We start from the raw sequence: 17,753 nt of genomic DNA, 5'->3' as shown, positions 1-17,753 counted from the left end.
ATTCAAAGTATGGAGAAGGAAAAAGAGAGAAAGGAAGAACATGGAAGAAAAGAAGAAAGAATGCAGTATCAGTCGTGTTTTTAATAGTAAATATTAAATCATTTTCTACTAGGTGTAGAACACTGTGGTGGGAACTCTTAAGAAATGGTTTTGTCCCAGACCAGCCAATGTTGTCAGGCATCCTGGTTGTTGGTGTTTAGCAGCCCTGAATATTTTAGAAACTGATAATCATCTTGGATGACCATTTCAACAGATTACAGTAGGGGTTCAAGTGATCAATTAACGTTGATTCATGTTACCAATCAACTAATTGATATGGCCATTTTCTTAAAAACTACAGTTTTCTCTTGTATCAGGTAACATACATTTTTCACAAAGAAAAAAATTAATTATTTTTTTGTGTCAGCTGCATTATTTAAAGAAGATTTAAAGAAAAAGGAAAAAAAGAGGAAAATTCATTGAGAAGCAGTTGTGTGTATAAAACACACACACACACACACACACACACCCCCCCCCCCACACACACACACACACACACACACACACACACACACACACACACACGTTTGTGTTGCTATCTTTGTGGGGACTTTCCATTAACTTCCATTCATTTCTACAGCCTAAACCTTACCTTTACCCTTTTCCTAACCCTAACCATCACATACCTAACCCTAACCAAAACTCAATTCATACCTTAGCCCTAACTCTGACCCCTGACCCAAAAACAGGGTTTCCCCTCGTGGGGACCAGGCTCCGGTCCCCACAAGGAGCGATTGGTTCCCACAACGTAGCATATGTCAGGAAAATCGTCCCCACCAGGTATTACAAACAAACGCGCGGGCGCACACGCGCACACACACACACACACGCACGCGCACGCACGCACGCACACACACACACACACACACACACACACACACACACACACACCCCCTTGTCTGTATACACTACTGGGGACTAAAGACAAGACCATGCTTTCTGGGAACCCCCCTTTCTGAAAGTAGCACAGCTCTGCAAAAAATCAAGTAGCATGCTAGAGGGGCAGTGAACAAACATATCACTTAAAATTTGCAATAAGACTAACTAGAGTTCTCAACATGATAAGAACGTGGCTCTTGGGGACTTGTCAGGTTTTTAGTAATGTGTGGGGAAATAAATACACACTAATTCGTTTTTATTACATTCTTAGTACCTGTAGCACAGTTTCAGGTTCAAAATGCTTAGAGAGCCACTGCAATGCACAATGAAATCTACAATTTGGAATCAAGCAAAAAATAAATTGAGTGGGCACTCAAACTATGTTAAAATCTAGTATTGAGCAGCATACTGGAACCGCTTTGTTACATTTATTCTTTTAAAGAAGTTACATAAAAGGATTAAAATGATGCATACATTTCTACAGAATTTTTTTTTTCTTGCAAATTAGATCACAATTTTGTGTTCTTCTGATTGACTGTAAATCTCTTATCCAGGAACAACCTGTGATGATGAGAACTGTGAGGAGATGGGTTACAGGCAGCTGAAGAAGCCTTGTGTAATTGTTTTCAGGCCATCAACAGGAATGCACTCTGAGAACGTCAATCTTACCACGTTCTCAGAGTGCATTCCTCAGAATGGGAAAGACTAAATACATTTTTGCTTAAATAGAACCTCAAGAGAGCACTGAGATACATGCTCCTCCAGAGTCAGTGAGGACAAAAAATTAGTCAAGATTGTCAGAAGCAACTCAAAGTCAAGATTAAAGACTGTAAGAAGGCATAAAGGAGCACACTTGACACCAAGGTCCAGCAGAACAATAAATCAGAAATGAAAGAAATAAATAAATCACAAGCAGGAGGATCGAATAAACGAAAGTCTGGACAGAGCAATGACCTCAAGACATACTTCAAGAGGTTGAGTTCAATACCAGTTTTTAAGAGTAAAAAAAAAATATCATACATTAAATGAGTGGTCAGCAACACACAGGAAAACCGCATTGGACTTCACTCTTCTGATTGTTTTCCACTCTGTGCAGGGCAAGTCCCACTGCTGTCATTTTCAGGATACTGAGATAGTATGCAGTTGTTTTAAACACTTATCACAGTCTGCTTTCCCTTGAACTCAACAGGTGTTGATGAATTCCATCAAGATTTTTTTGACTGCAAGGACCTCTCTTTCATCTGAAGTTCCCTTCTTGCATGGTTGGCGACCTTTAAAACCAAAATAAATAACACATGTATAACAAATACAGCCCTGAAGTAATACAAGTAATTAAAGACGATGAAATGAAATTACCAAACCAAATCATACTTAGTGTTTAGTAAAATTGCAAAATACAATCATGACTAATTAGACCCATCATGCTAAAAAAAGATAAATACAACACCTAAACCAGTATCATTACAGAATTTTACTCATCATGGAAAGCTATTTTCTCAACAAAGCCAAAAAGAAACATTTGGAAACATTTAAAGTAATTATTAAAGTTGACAGAGCTAAGTTTCAAAATACATGAAGAATAATTCTTCATGAAAACAAATTGATACACAAAATACAACATTCTTGTTAAGTTCAAAGTTTATAGAGCATTTGAAGAAAATATTACATTTCTTCCAATATAACTGTACTGACAAATCTCTGAGACATCTCAGTTAAGACTAGAAGACCAATGACAAGAAGTTCTGACATAAATACCTTTTCCTTAGAGGACTTGGACTTGGGTGGAACTTGATCCAATGAGCCAACATGGTCAGCACCGACACCCTCAGTCATAATTGGTTCTTTGACAACCTTAGGAAAAGAAGAAAAGTGATTCTTAATACTGTAAAAAGACTGGCTTACATTTGGGCAAATCCAATGACCACCTAAACAACAACATATAAAACCATTGACTAATCAAAAGAAATGCAGCTGTTGATTAGCATGGTACATTGTTGATGAATCTTAGCTGTAATGTTCAACTAAGAAACCATTTCTGGTTCAGTTTATCAGCGATCCTTCATCAAAATGTCTAAAATTTCTGTACCAATTTGACCGGTTCAAATGTTTACCTAAGATGACATCACATAATTGGCCTGTAAACATGTCTGCATTGTATTTTCTGATTTGAAACATACATGTTGTCTTAAGCCAGGTATGAGCAATGCTACTGAGGGCAGACTAGATCTGTAGTTACACAAACAGAGTTAAAATATTTGACCTAAAGAAACCTCAAACGGGGTCCCCACTTGTACTGTATACCAGAAATGTGTGCATGGCCCCAAACAGCCAGTCCATGGAAACAAATACTTCAGCTGCTAAAGACCCCACAATGTAATCAAACCAGACTAGTGTGTGTTACCAGGACTACTCAAAGAAACCTGTTAAATTCAGAGCATTTGAGGAAAATATTGCATTTCTTCCAATATAACTGTACTGACAAATCTCTGAGACATCTCAGTTAAGACTAGAAGACCAATGACAAGAAGTTCTGACATAAATACCTTTTCCTTAGAGGACTTGGACTTGGGTGGAACTTGATCCAATGAGCCAACATGCTCAGCACCGACACCCTCAGTCATAATTGGTTCTTTGACAACCTTAGGAAAAGAAGAAAAGTGATTCTTAATACTGTAAAAAGACTGGCTTACATTTGGGCAAATCCAATGACCACCTAAACAACAACATATAAAACCATTGACTAATCAAAAGAAATGCAGCTGTTGATTAGCATGGTACATTGTTGATGAATCTTAGCTGTAATGTTCAACTAAGAAACCATTTCTGGTTCAGTTTATCAGCGATCCTTCATCAAAATGTCTAAAATTTCTGTACCAATTTGACCGGTTCAAATGTTTACCTAAGATGACATCACATAATTGGCCTGTAAACATGTCTGCATTGTATTTTCTGATTTGAAACATACATGTTGTCTTAAGCCAGGTATGAGCAATGCTACTGAGGGCAGACTAGATCTGTAGTTACACAAACAGAGTTAAAATATTTGACCTAAAGAAACCTCAAACGGGGTCCCCACTTGTACTGTATACCAGAAATGTGTGCATGGCCCCAAACAGCCAGTCCATGGAAACAAATACTTCAGCTGCTAAAGACCCCACAATGTAATCAAACCAGACTAGTGTGTGTTACCAGGACTACTCAAAGAAACCTGTTAAATTCAGAGCATTTGAGGAAAATATTGTATTTCTTCCAATATAACTGTACTGACAAATCTCTGAGACATCTCAGTTAAGACTAGAAGACCAATGACAAGAAGTTCTGACATAAATACCTTTTCCTTAGAGGACTTGGACTTGGGTGGAACTTGATCCAATGAGCCAACATGCTCAGCACCGACACCCTCAGTCATAATTGGTTCTTTGACAACCTTAGGAAAAGAAGAAAAGTGATTCTTAATACTGTAAAAAGACTGGCTTACATTTGGGCAAATCCAATGACCACCTAAACAACAACATATAAAACCATTGACTAATCAAAAGAAATGCAGCTGTTGATTAGCATGGTACATTGTTGATGAATCTTAGCTGTAATGTTCAACTAAGAAACCATTTCTGGTTCAGTTTATCAGCGATCCTTCATCAAAATGTCTAAAATTTCTGTACCAATTTGACCGGTTCAAATGTTTACCTAAGATGACATCACATAATTGGCCTGTAAACATGTCTGCATTGTATTTTCTGATTTGAAACATACATGTTGTCTTAAGCCAGGTATGAGCAATGCTACTGAGGGCAGACTAGATCTGTAGTTACACAAACAGAGTTAAAATATTTGACCTAAAGAAACCTCAAACGGGGTCCCCACTTGTACTGTATACCAGAAATGTGTGCATGGCCCCAAACAGCCAGTCCATGGAAACAAATACTTCAGCTGCTAAAGACCCCACAATGTAATCAAACCAGACTAGTGTGTGTTACCAGGACTACTCAACGAAACCTGTTAAATTCAGAGCATTTGAGGAAAATATTGCATTTCTTCCAATATAACTGTACTGACAAATCTTTGAGACATCTCAGTTAAGACTAGAAGACCAATGACAAGAAGTTCTGACATAAATACCTTTTCCTTAGAGGACTTGGACTTGGGTGGAACTTGATCCAATGAGCCAACATGCTCAGCACCGACACCCTCAGTCATAATTGGTTCTTTGGCAACCTTAGGAAAAGAAGAAAAGTGATTCTTAATACTGTAAAAAGACTGGCTTACATTTGGGCAAATCCAATGACCACCTAAACAACAACATATAAAACCATTGACTAATCAAAAGAAATGCAGCTGTTGATTAGCATGGTACATTGTTGATGAATCTTAGCTGTAATGTTCAACTAAGAAACCATTTCTGGTTAAGTTTATCAGCGATCCTTCATCAAAATGTCTAAAATTTCTGTACCAATTTGACCGGTTCAAATGTTTACCTAAGATGACATCACATAATTGGCCTGTAAACATGTCTGCATTGTATTTTCTGATTTGAAACATACATGTTGTCTTAAGCCAGGTATGAGCAATGCTACTGAGGGCAAACAAGATCTGTAGTTACACAAACAGAGTTAAAATATTTGACCTAAAGAAACCTCAAACGGGGTCCCCACTTGTACTGTATACCAGAAATGTGTGCATGGCCCCAAACAGCCATCCCTGGAAACAAATACTTCAGCTGCTAAAGACCCCACAATGTAATCAAACCAGACTAGTGTGTGTTACCAGGACTACTCAAAGAAACCTGTTAAATTCAGAGCATTTGAGGAAAATATTGCATTTCTTCCAATATAACTGTACTGACAAATCTTTGAGACATCTCAGTTAAGACTAGAAGACCAATGACAAGAAGTTCTGACATAAATACCTTTTCCTTAGAGGACTTGGACTTGGGTGGAACTTGATCCAATGAGCCAACATGGTCAGCACCGACACCCTCAGTCATAATTGGTTCTTTGACAACCTTAGGAAAAGAAGAAAAGTGATTCTTAATACTGTAAAAAGACTGGCTTACATTTGGGCAAATCCAATGACCACCTAAACAACAACATATAAAACCATTGACTAATCAAAAGAAATGCAGCTGTTGATTAGCATGGTACATTGTTGATGAATCTTAGCTGTAATGTTCAACTAAGAAACCATTTCTGGTTCAGTTTATCAGCGATCCTTCATCAAAATGTCTAAAATTTCTGTACCAATTTGACCGGTTCAAATGTTTACCTAAGATGACATCACATAATTGGCCTGTAAACATGTCTGCATTGTATTTTCTGATTTGAAACATACATGTTGTCTTAAGCCAGGTATGAGCAATGCTACTGAGGGCAAACAAGATCTGTAGTTACACAAACAGAGTTAAAATATTTGACCTAAAGAAACCTCAAACGGGGTCCCCACTTGTACTGTATACCAGAAATGTGTGCATGGCCCCAAACAGCCATCCCTGGAAACAAATACTTCAGCTGCTAAAGACCCCACAATGTAATCAAACCAGACTAGTGTGTGTTACCAGGACTACTCAAAGAAACCTGTTAAATTCAGAGCATTTGAGGAAAATATTGCATTTCTTCCAATATAACTGTACTGACAAATCTTTGAGACATCTCAGTTAAGACTAGAAGACCAATGACAAGAAGTTCTGACATAAATACCTTTTCCTTAGAGGACTTGGACTTGGGTGGAACTTGATCCAATGAGCCAACATGCTCAGCACCGACACCCTCAGTCATAATTGGTTCTTTGACAACCTTAGGAAAAGAAGAAAAGTGATTCTTAATACTGTAAAAAGACTGGCTTACATTTGGGCAAATCCAATGACCACCTAAACAACAACATATAAAACCATTGACTAATCAAAAGAAATGCAGCTGTTGATTAGCATGGTACATTGTTGATGAATCTTAGCTGTAATGTTCAACTAAGAAACCATTTCTGGTTCAGTTTATCAGCGATCCTTCATCAAAATGTCTAAAATTTCTGTACCAATTTGACCGGTTCAAATGTTTACCTAAGATGACATCACATAATTGGCCTGTAAACATGTCTGCATTGTATTTTCTGATTTGAAACATACATGTTGTCTTAAGCCAGGTATGAGCAATGCTACTGAGGGCAAACAAGATCTGTAGTTACACAAACCGAGTTAAAATATTTGACCTAAAGAAACCTCAAACGGGGTCCCCACTTGTACTGTATACCAGAAATGTGTGCATGGCCCCAAACAGCCATCCCTGGAAACAAATACTTCAGCTGCTAAAGACCCCACAATGTAATCAAACCAGACTAGTGTGTGTTACCAGGACTACTCAAAGAAACCTGTTAAATTCAGAGCATTTGAGGAAAATATTGCATTTCTTCCAATATAACTGTACTGACAAATCTTTGAGACATCTCAGTTAAGACTAGAAGACCAATGACAAGAAGTTCTGACATAAATACCTTTTCCTTAGAGGACTTGGACTTGGGTGGAACTTGATCCAATGAGCCAACATGGTCAGCACCGACACCCTCAGTCATAATTGGTTCTTTGACAACCTTAGGAAAAGAAGAAAAGTGATTCTTAATACTGTAAAAAGACTGGCTTACATTTGGGCAAATCCAATGACCACCTAAACAACAACATATAAAACCATTGACTAATCAAAAGAAATGCAGCTGTTGATTAGCATGGTACATTGTTGATGAATCTTAGCTGTAATGTTCAACTAAGAAACCATTTCTGGTTCAGTTTATCAGCGATCCTTCATCAAAATGTCTAAAATTTCTGTACCAATTTGACCGGTTCAAATGTTTACCTAAGATGACATCACATAATTGGCCTGTAAACATGTCTGCATTGTATTTTCTGATTTGAAACATACATGTTGTCTTAAGCCAGGTATGAGCAATGCTACTGAGGGCAAACAAGATCTGTAGTTACACAAACAGAGTTAAAATATTTGACCTAAAGAAACCTCAAACGGGGTCCCCACTTGTACTGTATACCAGAAATGTGTGCATGGCCCCAAACAGCCATCCCTGGAAACAAATACTTCAGCTGCTAAAGACCCCACAATGTAATCAAACCAGACTAGTGTGTGTTACCAGGACTACTCAAAGAAACCTGTTAAATTCAGAGCATTTGAGGAAAATATTGCATTTCTTCCAATATAACTGTACTGACAAATCTTTGAGACATCTCAGTTAAGACTAGAAGACCAATGACAAGAAGTTCTGACATAAATACCTTTTCCTTAGAGGACTTGGACTTGGGTGGAACTTGATCCAATGAGCCAACATGCTCAGCACCGACACCCTCAGTCATAATTGGTTCTTTGACAACCTTAGGAAAAGAAGAAAAGTGATTCTTAATACTGTAAAAAGACTGGCTTACATTTGGGCAAATCCAATGACCACCTAAACAACAACATATAAAACCATTGACTAATCAAAAGAAATGCAGCTGTTGATTAGCATGGTACATTGTTGATGAATCTTAGCTGTAATGTTCAACTAAGAAACCATTTCTGGTTCAGTTTATCAGCGATCCTTCATCAAAATGTCTAAAATTTCTGTACCAATTTGACCGGTTCAAATGTTTACCTAAGATGACATCACATAATTGGCCTGTAAACATGTCTGCATTGTATTTTCTGATTTGAAACATACATGTTGTCTTAAGCCAGGTATGAGCAATGCTACTGAGGGCAAACAAGATCTGTAGTTACACAAACAGAGTTAAAATATTTGACCTAAAGAAACCTCAAACGGGGTCCCCACTTGTACTGTATACCAGAAATGTGTGCATGGCCCCAAACAGCCATCCCTGGAAACAAATACTTCAGCTGCTAAAGACCCCACAATGTACCGGGTAATCAAACCAGACTAGTGTGTGTTACCAGGACTACTCAAAGAAACCTGTTAAATTCAGAGCATTTGAAGAAAATATTACAATTCTTCTAATATAACTGTACTGACAAATCTCTGAGACATCTCAGTTAAGACTAGAAGACCAATGACAAGAAGTTCTGACATAAATACCTTTTCCTTAGAGGACTTGGACTTGGGTGGAACTTGATCCAATGAGCCAACATGGTCAGCACCGACACCCTCAGTCATAATTGGTTCTTTGACAACCTTAGGAAAAGAAGAAAAGTGATTCTTAATACTGTAAAAAGACTGGCTTACATTTGGGCAAATCCAATGACCACCTAAACAACAACATATAAAACCATTGACTAATCAAAAGAAATGCAGCTGTTGATTAGCATGGTACATTGTTGATGAATCTTAGCTGTAATGTTCAACTAAGAAACCATTTCTGGTTCAGTTTATCAGCGATCCTTCATCAAAATGTCTAAAATTTCTGTACCAATTTGACCGGTTCAAATGTTTACCTAAGATGACATCACATAATTGGCCTGTAAACATGTCTGCATTGTATTTTCTGATTTGAAACATACATGTTGTCTTAAGCCAGGTATGAGCAATGCTACTGAGGGCAGACTAGATCTGTAGTTACACAAACAGAGTTAAAATATTTGACCTAAAGAAACCTCAAACGGGGTCCCCACTTGTACTGTATACCAGAAATGTGTGCATGGCCCCAAACAGCCAGTCCATGGAAACAAATACTTCAGCTGCTAAAGACCCCACAATGTAATCAAACCAGACTAGTGTGTGTTACCAGGACTACTCAAAGAAACCTGTTAAATTCAGAGCATTTGAGGAAAATATTGTATTTCTTCCAATATAACTGTACTGACAAATCTCTGAGACATCTCAGTTAAGACTAGAAGACCAATGACAAGAAGTTCTGACATAAATACCTTTTCCTTAGAGGACTTGGACTTGGGTGGAACTTGATCCAATGAGCCAACATGCTCAGCACCGACACCCTCAGTCATAATTGGTTCTTTGACAACCTTAGGAAAAGAAGAAAAGTGACTCTTAATACTGTAAAAAGACTGGCTTACAATTGGGCAAATCCAATGACCACCTAAACAACAACATATAAAACCATTGACTAATCAAAAGAAATGCAGCTGTTGATTAGCATGGTACATTGTTGATGAATCTTAGCTGTAATGTTCAACTAAGAAACCATTTCTGGTTCAGTTTATTAGCGATCCTTCATCAAAATGTCTAAAATTTCTGTACCAATTTGACCGGTTCAAATGTTTACCTAAGATGACATCACATAATTGGCCTGTAAACATGTCTGCATTGTATTTTCTGATTTGAAACATACATGTTGTCTTAAGCCAGGTATGAGCAATGCTACTGAGGGCAGACAAGATCTGTAGTTACACAAACAGAGTTAAAATATTTGACCTAAAGAAACCTCAAACGGGGTCCCCACTTGTACTGTATATCAGAAATGTGTGCATGGCCCCAAACAGCCAGTCCATGGAAACAAATACTTCAGCTGCTAAAGACCCCACAATGTAATCAAACCAGACTAGTGTGTGTTACCAGGACTACTCAACGAAACCTGTTAAATTCAGAGCATTTGAGGAAAATATTGCATTTCTTCCAATATAACTGTACTGACAAATCTTTGAGACATCTCAGTTAAGACTAGAAGACCAATGACAAGAAGTTCTGACATAAATACCTTTTCCTTAGAGGACTTGGACTTGGGTGGAACTTGATCCAATGAGCCAACATGGTCAGCACCGACACCCTCAGTCATAATTGGTTCTTTGACAACCTTAGGAAAAGAAGAAAAGTGATTCTTAATACTGTAAAAAGACTGGCTTACATTTGGGCAAATCCAATGACCACCTAAACAACAACATATAAAACCATTGACTAATCAAAAGAAATGCAGCTGTTGATTAGCATGGTACATTGTTGATGAATCTTAGCTGTAATGTTCAACTAAGAAACCATTTCTGGTTCAGTTTATCAGCGATCCTTCATCAAAATGTCTAAAATTTCTGTACCAATTTGACCGGTTCAAATGTTTACCTAAGATGACATCACATAATTGGCCTGTAAACATGTCTGCATTGTATTTTCTGATTTGAAACATACATGTTGTCTTAAGCCAGGTATGAGCAATGCTACTGAGGGCAAACAAGATCTGTAGTTACACAAACAGAGTTAAAATATTTGACCTAAAGAAACCTCAAACGGGGTCCCCACTTGTACTGTATACCAGAAATGTGTGCATGGCCCCAAACAGCCATCCCTGGAAACAAATACTTCAGCTGCTAAAGACCCCACAATGTACCGGGTAATCAAACCAGACTAGTGTGTGTTACCAGGACTACTCAAAGAAACCTGTTAAATTCAGAGCATTTGAAGAAAATATTACAATTCTTCTAATATAACTGTACTGACAAATCTCTGAGACATCTCAGTTAAGACTAGAAGACCAATGACAAGAAGTTCTGACATAAATACCTTTTCCTTAGAGGACTTGGACTTGGGTGTAACTTGATCCATTGAGCCAACATGCTCAGCACCGACACCCTCAGTCATAATTGGTTCTTTGACAACCTTAGGAAAAGAAGAAAAGTAACTCTTAATACTGTAACAAGACTGGCTTACATTTGGGCAAATCCAATGACCACCTAAACAACATTAAACAAGCCATTCACTATTCAAAAGAAATGCAGCTGTCGATTAGCATGGTACATTGTTGATGAATCACAGCTGTAATTTTCGACAAAGAAACCATTTCTGGTTCGGTGTGGCAGTGATCCTTCATCAAAAAGTTTCAAATTTATCTTACTTAAACCTAGAACTCTACGTCGGGACACAAGGAAAACAGCTTGCATGACAGGTAGCTAACGCCATCTTGTTAACATAAACTGAAGTAAATCTTCAATTTACTTCTGTTGTATGCCTTTGTTTCGCCTTACAGATTTTTAAAAAGAAGCTCGGCTAGTCTCACCATCCATTAAATCTTTTAACTAAACCGGTACATTAAAATACATTTAAAATAAGAGTAATTACTTACCCTTCTGGGTGGTGAGCTGCTTTGCCCAGGGCTCTTTGTGAGTTCATTTAAAAGTGCGCTTCTTTTGTCACTCAGCGCGGCCCGGGTGGAGACAAGTAAAACACAAACTACGAGCTTCCACCCGTCCGGTATGTCTTGGTCTTTAAATCCAAATGATTCAATTATAAAGTAATTTAAAAGGACTGAGCGTTTGACTTGATGGATTGGACAATAATTAACTATTTACGGTTTTAAAAGTAATTTGTTTTAAAAGCAGTTGGAATGCAAAGAATTGTAAATTTGTAATTGGTAAGTGAGGATTTTTTTCCTCCTGTCTTGTTTCGGCCTCCTTAAGTTTCTGTTATGTGTTTACATGTAATAGGTACAATCTGTTTCAAAGTTATTAGTTATTAGTTTTCACAAAGCACATATTTTTTTCCCAATTTCTTTGTTTGATTTTAAATAAATTATATCAATTGGTACATTGCTGCAAATGACTATATCTGAAGAAGTGTGGTGGATTAAACTCGGCTTACTTAAGTGCTTGTACCCCTGCTCTCAACATTGATGAAGCATGTTGTACCAAACATGTGTTAGCCATAGCATACATTTACATGGTATATTAAATTAAATTTTATTCAGTTTAAAATACTTTAATTAAATATAAATGAATTAACTATTTTTTAAATACAATTAAGTTTTTTATGTGCCACTTGCACCTATGTATGAATCATTGAAACATTGTCCATTATTAATTTACTAACTACTGAATGACATCAAACTAGGAATTATAGAGCCCGCTCATTCTGCCCCAGATGTCCACATTGTTGGTTACTATATTTATTGCTGAAAGATTAAATTTCTTTTCTCCCAAACCAATAGTCTCATTCAGATCAAGAGGAAGGGTTGATCTTTCCAACTGCTATTTTCTCTTTCTGGTACACTTGTGGCTTTCTGTAGAGTTGGTTTTATGTTCATCTTTTGGTATCGATTCTGCCTTCGAGCAAATGGTTTTCTGAGTGTAAATGTCTGGTTACCTGATTCTTTAGATATTTTGTATTTCTTAACTATTTCATCAGTCCATCAATCAAGTTTATTTGTATAGCACATTTCAGCAACAAGGCAGTTCAAAGTGGTTTATGTAATTAAAACACAAAATACAAATTCATAGAACACACAGTCTACAATGAAAACTTTTTAACTATTTTTAAGATTCTGAGGATTCAGGTCAGAGTCCTTCACTACTCTCAGATTTAGGACTTGATCTCTAGTTTCTACCTGTAATAACTGAAGCTGTGTGCTGACTCTAGGTCATTCCTTTTTATGTCCAAGGATAACTTCAGTTTTGTTTCTGTTCAGCTGGATAAAGTTTTGACACATCCAGCCATTTTTTCTAAGCATCTTTTCAGTGCTTGAATGGGTTCTGAGTCACCTAATGACATTGTAATGTAGAGCTGTCTATCATCTGGCATAGGTTTATAATCTCTTCTAAGCTTTTGTAGTTTAGTGTATGCATCCTAGTAATGCCAGGATGCATACTAGGATGCATACCTAGGATGCATACCTAGTAGTAGATCTTAGATCTTGCCAAGATCTAAGATCTTGGCAAGATCTTAGATCTTGCCAAGATCTAAGATCAGGACCACCCTCTACTGTCAGATCCACCAATGTTATCTGAGGTGAAAAATTGTTATTCTGACAAAATATGTTCCTCAGAATGCCCCATGTCTTAATAGTATTAGTAATTAGAAAGTTATCTTTGACAATGAGTGGGAATTCTCGGTTTTGTTTAACATATTTATAGGGTGACAAGGTTTACAAACACTTTCCTCGATCTCAAGCCATTACAGTGTTTTTGGGTAGCCCACACTGAAATAATTCTTACATGTAAAGACAGTACATAGTTTTCAACCCTGGGCAGGCCCTATCAACTCAAGGTTTAGGGAAGTTGTAAGACTTTAGTTTTAATTTTAAATTTTCTACCTGAACAAATAAATTCTGATATTGCTTTATTGATTCCAGCTAAATCTTTAGAGTCAATAAACAAAAACAACATAGACATTGGATAAATTAAATTAGGGTGAATTATCACCTTAATAAGGCTAACTCCCCCCAGAAAGGATAAGGGGAGCTTCTTCCATCTCACCAACTTATCCTTAATATGAATAATTGTAGGACTGATGTTTTCGGAGTACAGCTGACTAATTCTAGATCCAATTCGTTTTCCTAGATATTTTAATCTTGTAGGAGCCCATCAAAATGGCTTGATGAATACTGATTTTCCCTGGTCACAAGCATTTAAAGGCATTATTTCTGATTACTATAATTTACCTTATACCCAGATATTTTACCAAATTTTGTTGACACAATCAATTAGAGCCGAGGTAGATTTCACAGGGTCTGTCAAAGTTTAAATTATATCATCAGCGTATAATAATATTTTATATTTTATACAATTTTGTTCCTATTAATATACCTTTAATATTATTGCTTTGTCTAATTGCAATTGCAAGTGGCACTACATCCAAAGAGAAAAGTAGCAGAGAAAGACAGCTTCCTGCGCCGTCCCCATTTCCAGGCCACAGGGTGTTGACAAGAGGCTATTTGTCAAGATGGATACTGTGGGCTTTTTATAATGAAGTTTTATCCAGTTTATAAAATTTTCTCAAAGTCCAAATCTTCTAAGCAGTTCAAACATATACTCCAGTTTGACACAGTCAAAGGCATTCTCAGCATCCATTGAGACAATGATGCCTGGTATTTCTGTCTGATTTTTGGTCACTATAACTGGGTTTACTTTTAAATGATGAGGTCATAGCTCCATCTCCCTCTCTACCCTGAATGAGCCTTACTCTCACAAATAAACATGCTGCCATTCTGCAGTCTTGTCAGATCTGAAATGGAAAAACCCGCCAAACTAATTTTAGTGTTAAGGATATTAAAATAAATCTTATGAAAATCCTCAGTTTCCTGTCAGCTCTGGAACAAGTTGTTTGATTTAATTTTCCACATCTATGGTCCATAACAAAGTTATTATTTTCAAGTTATCTACCATTATACTGTTGATAGTTGCTCTTAGTCATTTTTTCTGAATAGTATGTAAAATTAGCCCAATGTATTTGTAGTCAGGCAAAAACAGTAAATGTATAGTTTGCTTGAAAATGTACATTTGTGTAGTTATTCAAGTTTTATTTCTTTTGACTTGGTTTTTAGACACTACTACAAAGGAAGGTCTTGTGGCAATAAACTACTGACTTTATTTAAACAACATGGGCAGAAATATTCAACTAAAATTACACAAAATTAAACAAAACATTTTAATGACGACATGAATGAAAAAAATGGGAGAGCTGTACATTTTCCATTCCCTTTGAACTGAATTAGTTCCTGATGTTACCACAAGTCAGAAGCAATCATTTAAAGAATCATTTAATATAATTTAAGACAATAAAGTTTTTACGTATCAGTAATTAATGATGGTCTGAAGAGACAATGGTATTTTGACAAGACTTTTACCCTACAGTTTCTGCATGTATAAAACTAAATTATGCTGGTATATGAAGATTATGGCGGTTTCAGTAATAAGCTACCATGTCCTAAAATACTTTTTTTTTTTTACAGATTTTTAAGAATATTTACTACATTAATGACATAAATGTCAATGTAACACTAAGCAAGTTAACAACCAATCTGCAATAACGCTAATGATTCCAAATGTGAAGGTTATAAATCAACAAATAGTAAATAAAACTATTTCAAGTCATTTAAAACAATCCGCAAAAGTAGATTTTTATTTGTCCCTTCAATGTCACTAAAGTCAGATTAGTGTGTATAGTGTGTGTAAGTGTGTGTTCCTGCAGTACCACAACCCACCACTAGAGGCCGATACTGAGTGACTATCGTATACACACTTATACACAAACAGTTGGTTTTTGTGAATTCTAAGGACTTGTCTGAAAATTTGACAGAGCATCCTCCTGACCTTCTTTTCATTGAATTCAATGCAAACTTTGTGGGGACCAGGTTTTTGGTCCCCACAAAAAATTTGGTCCCCACACCGTGAGTGTGCTGTCTTGCTTTGGTCCCCTCTATGTAGCAAAAACAAACACACACACACACACACACACACACACACACACACACACACACACACACACACACAGTTTGATATCTGATTTCAGAGAATCTGCAGACATGTTTGAGATAGCAATACTTTTTACAAAATACATGAAACACTGTCTCTGAACACACATGTAGAGATGTGGTTCTCTTTCAGAATAATGCACCATGTCACAAAATGACAATGCATTCCTATGACAGCATTTGGCCTTCCAGTAGGGTGCGCTCTGCCCCGCCAACAAGCCCAACCCGCCACCCCAGCCTCGGTGCTTGTTCTCTGTTTGTGTAAGGTGGGCCCACACAATCTACACAGGCGTTGCTGGAGGGTTACTATTCTTGGGAGAAAATGCATGAAAATTTTTGGAGGAGGAAGATGATACCTGAACAAACAAAGTGATGGTGAAAGTACTCAGGCCCGGTCGTTCGGGTAGGCAGACCTAAGACACTGTTGCAGTAATTAATGAGACTAAAGATAAACTCATGCAAGAGTTTTTTTAAGGATGTTCAAGGAAATTAGTCCAGGAAATGTTCTTCAGGTGACAGAAGACCAAGTTTGTATCTGTTTTTATGTGACTCTGCAGATTCAGGTTCAAGTACATCACAACATCCAGATTTTGGGCCCGAACTCTAGTTTTAAGCTATAATAGCAGAAACTGTGTCCTGAATCTAGACTGTTTGTCTTTTGATTCAAAAATCATTTTACTTCTATTAAACTCAATAAAAAAAAAGACAAAAAAAAAAAACAAACAAACATTGATTTGTTTTAAGAATCTGCTCAGTGGGTCCATAGTAATTCAAAAATGCAACTTCAACACTATGCATGGAAATAACTTGGAATTCCTTCCAAGTTATATTTTTTTCTGGTAAATGCTGTGGAAACACAGGGTAGTAATGACCTCAGAAATGCCCCCTTGTTCCTAGAAAAGACTCCTATAATGAAAACATACCAAAAGATTCTGTTGCTCTTCTCTGTTACTGTTATGATATTTGGTACTCCATTAAATCTGTAGTATATAGCTTTTATAAACAAGATATATTTTTACATATTTGTTTAAACTGTCACCTTTTCATGACAGTATAACATAAGAGGTAATCTGTGAAAAACTCCAGCTCTTTTCCTTCCCCTCTGTTCTCCTACAGCTGTCTGCAGAAATGCTCAGGACCCGGTCAGAAACAACCAATCAGAGCCAAGGGTGGGGTCTTAGCGCTGTCAATCACATTCCTGTATATGCTACAGCTCTGAAAATGGTAGAGAAGAAAACCTAGCGTTACTGGAAACATGATCCTGGCTCTGAAGGGTTGTTTCTTACTGAACAGTGTGTTCTGGAAACAGCTGCAGGGCCATGTGGAGGAGGCAGAGGAAATCCATCTATTCACAGAACTTTCTCACATCTGTCACAACATAGTGACAGTTTTAACAAATATGTAAGAAACAAATTGTTCATAAAGTTACATACTTTGGCTTTAGAGACTACATTTAGACTAAAACGTTCAATCTTCAAACGTTACAGTTTCTAACTGAAGAAGAGTTTTCATATTCAACAGGGTCAGACAGTAAATCTGAGAAATAATTAACAAAGAGGAGAAGCTGGTTGAGTGACAAAGTTTTATGTTTTGCATTTTGGTAAAAAAAAAAAACAGGATTAGATATTCAAAAGAACTAGAATAAAAATTTGGCTTCGGAATTATCAACAGATGATTGAAAGATACTTGCTAGTTTTCCTTCTTGTCCATCGTTCTATGAAAT

At 36.9% G+C, this 17,753-nt stretch overlaps 1 long non-coding RNA gene across 1 annotated transcript; it reads left to right on the top strand.

The window, feature by feature from the left end:
• The first annotated feature begins 797 nt into the window (after positions 1–797).
• On the top strand, positions 798–1,839 carry LOC148157763 (uncharacterized). The gene is made up of 2 exons (XR_015764312.1): positions 798–1,548; positions 1,601–1,839. It is a non-coding gene; the product is annotated as an uncharacterized LOC148157763 (long non-coding RNA).
• Positions 1,840–17,753: the final 15,914 nt, after the last annotated feature.

This window comes from Poecilia mexicana, unplaced genomic scaffold (genome assembly GCF_051168715.1).
Source record: "Poecilia mexicana isolate PSO_F unplaced genomic scaffold, ASM5116871v1 scaffold_9, whole genome shotgun sequence".
In the NCBI taxonomy this organism is placed as follows: Eukaryota; Metazoa; Chordata; class Actinopteri; order Cyprinodontiformes; family Poeciliidae; genus Poecilia; species Poecilia mexicana.
The sequence above is the reverse complement of the archived record's forward strand: the minus strand, read 5'-3'. Positions and strand labels throughout refer to the sequence as shown.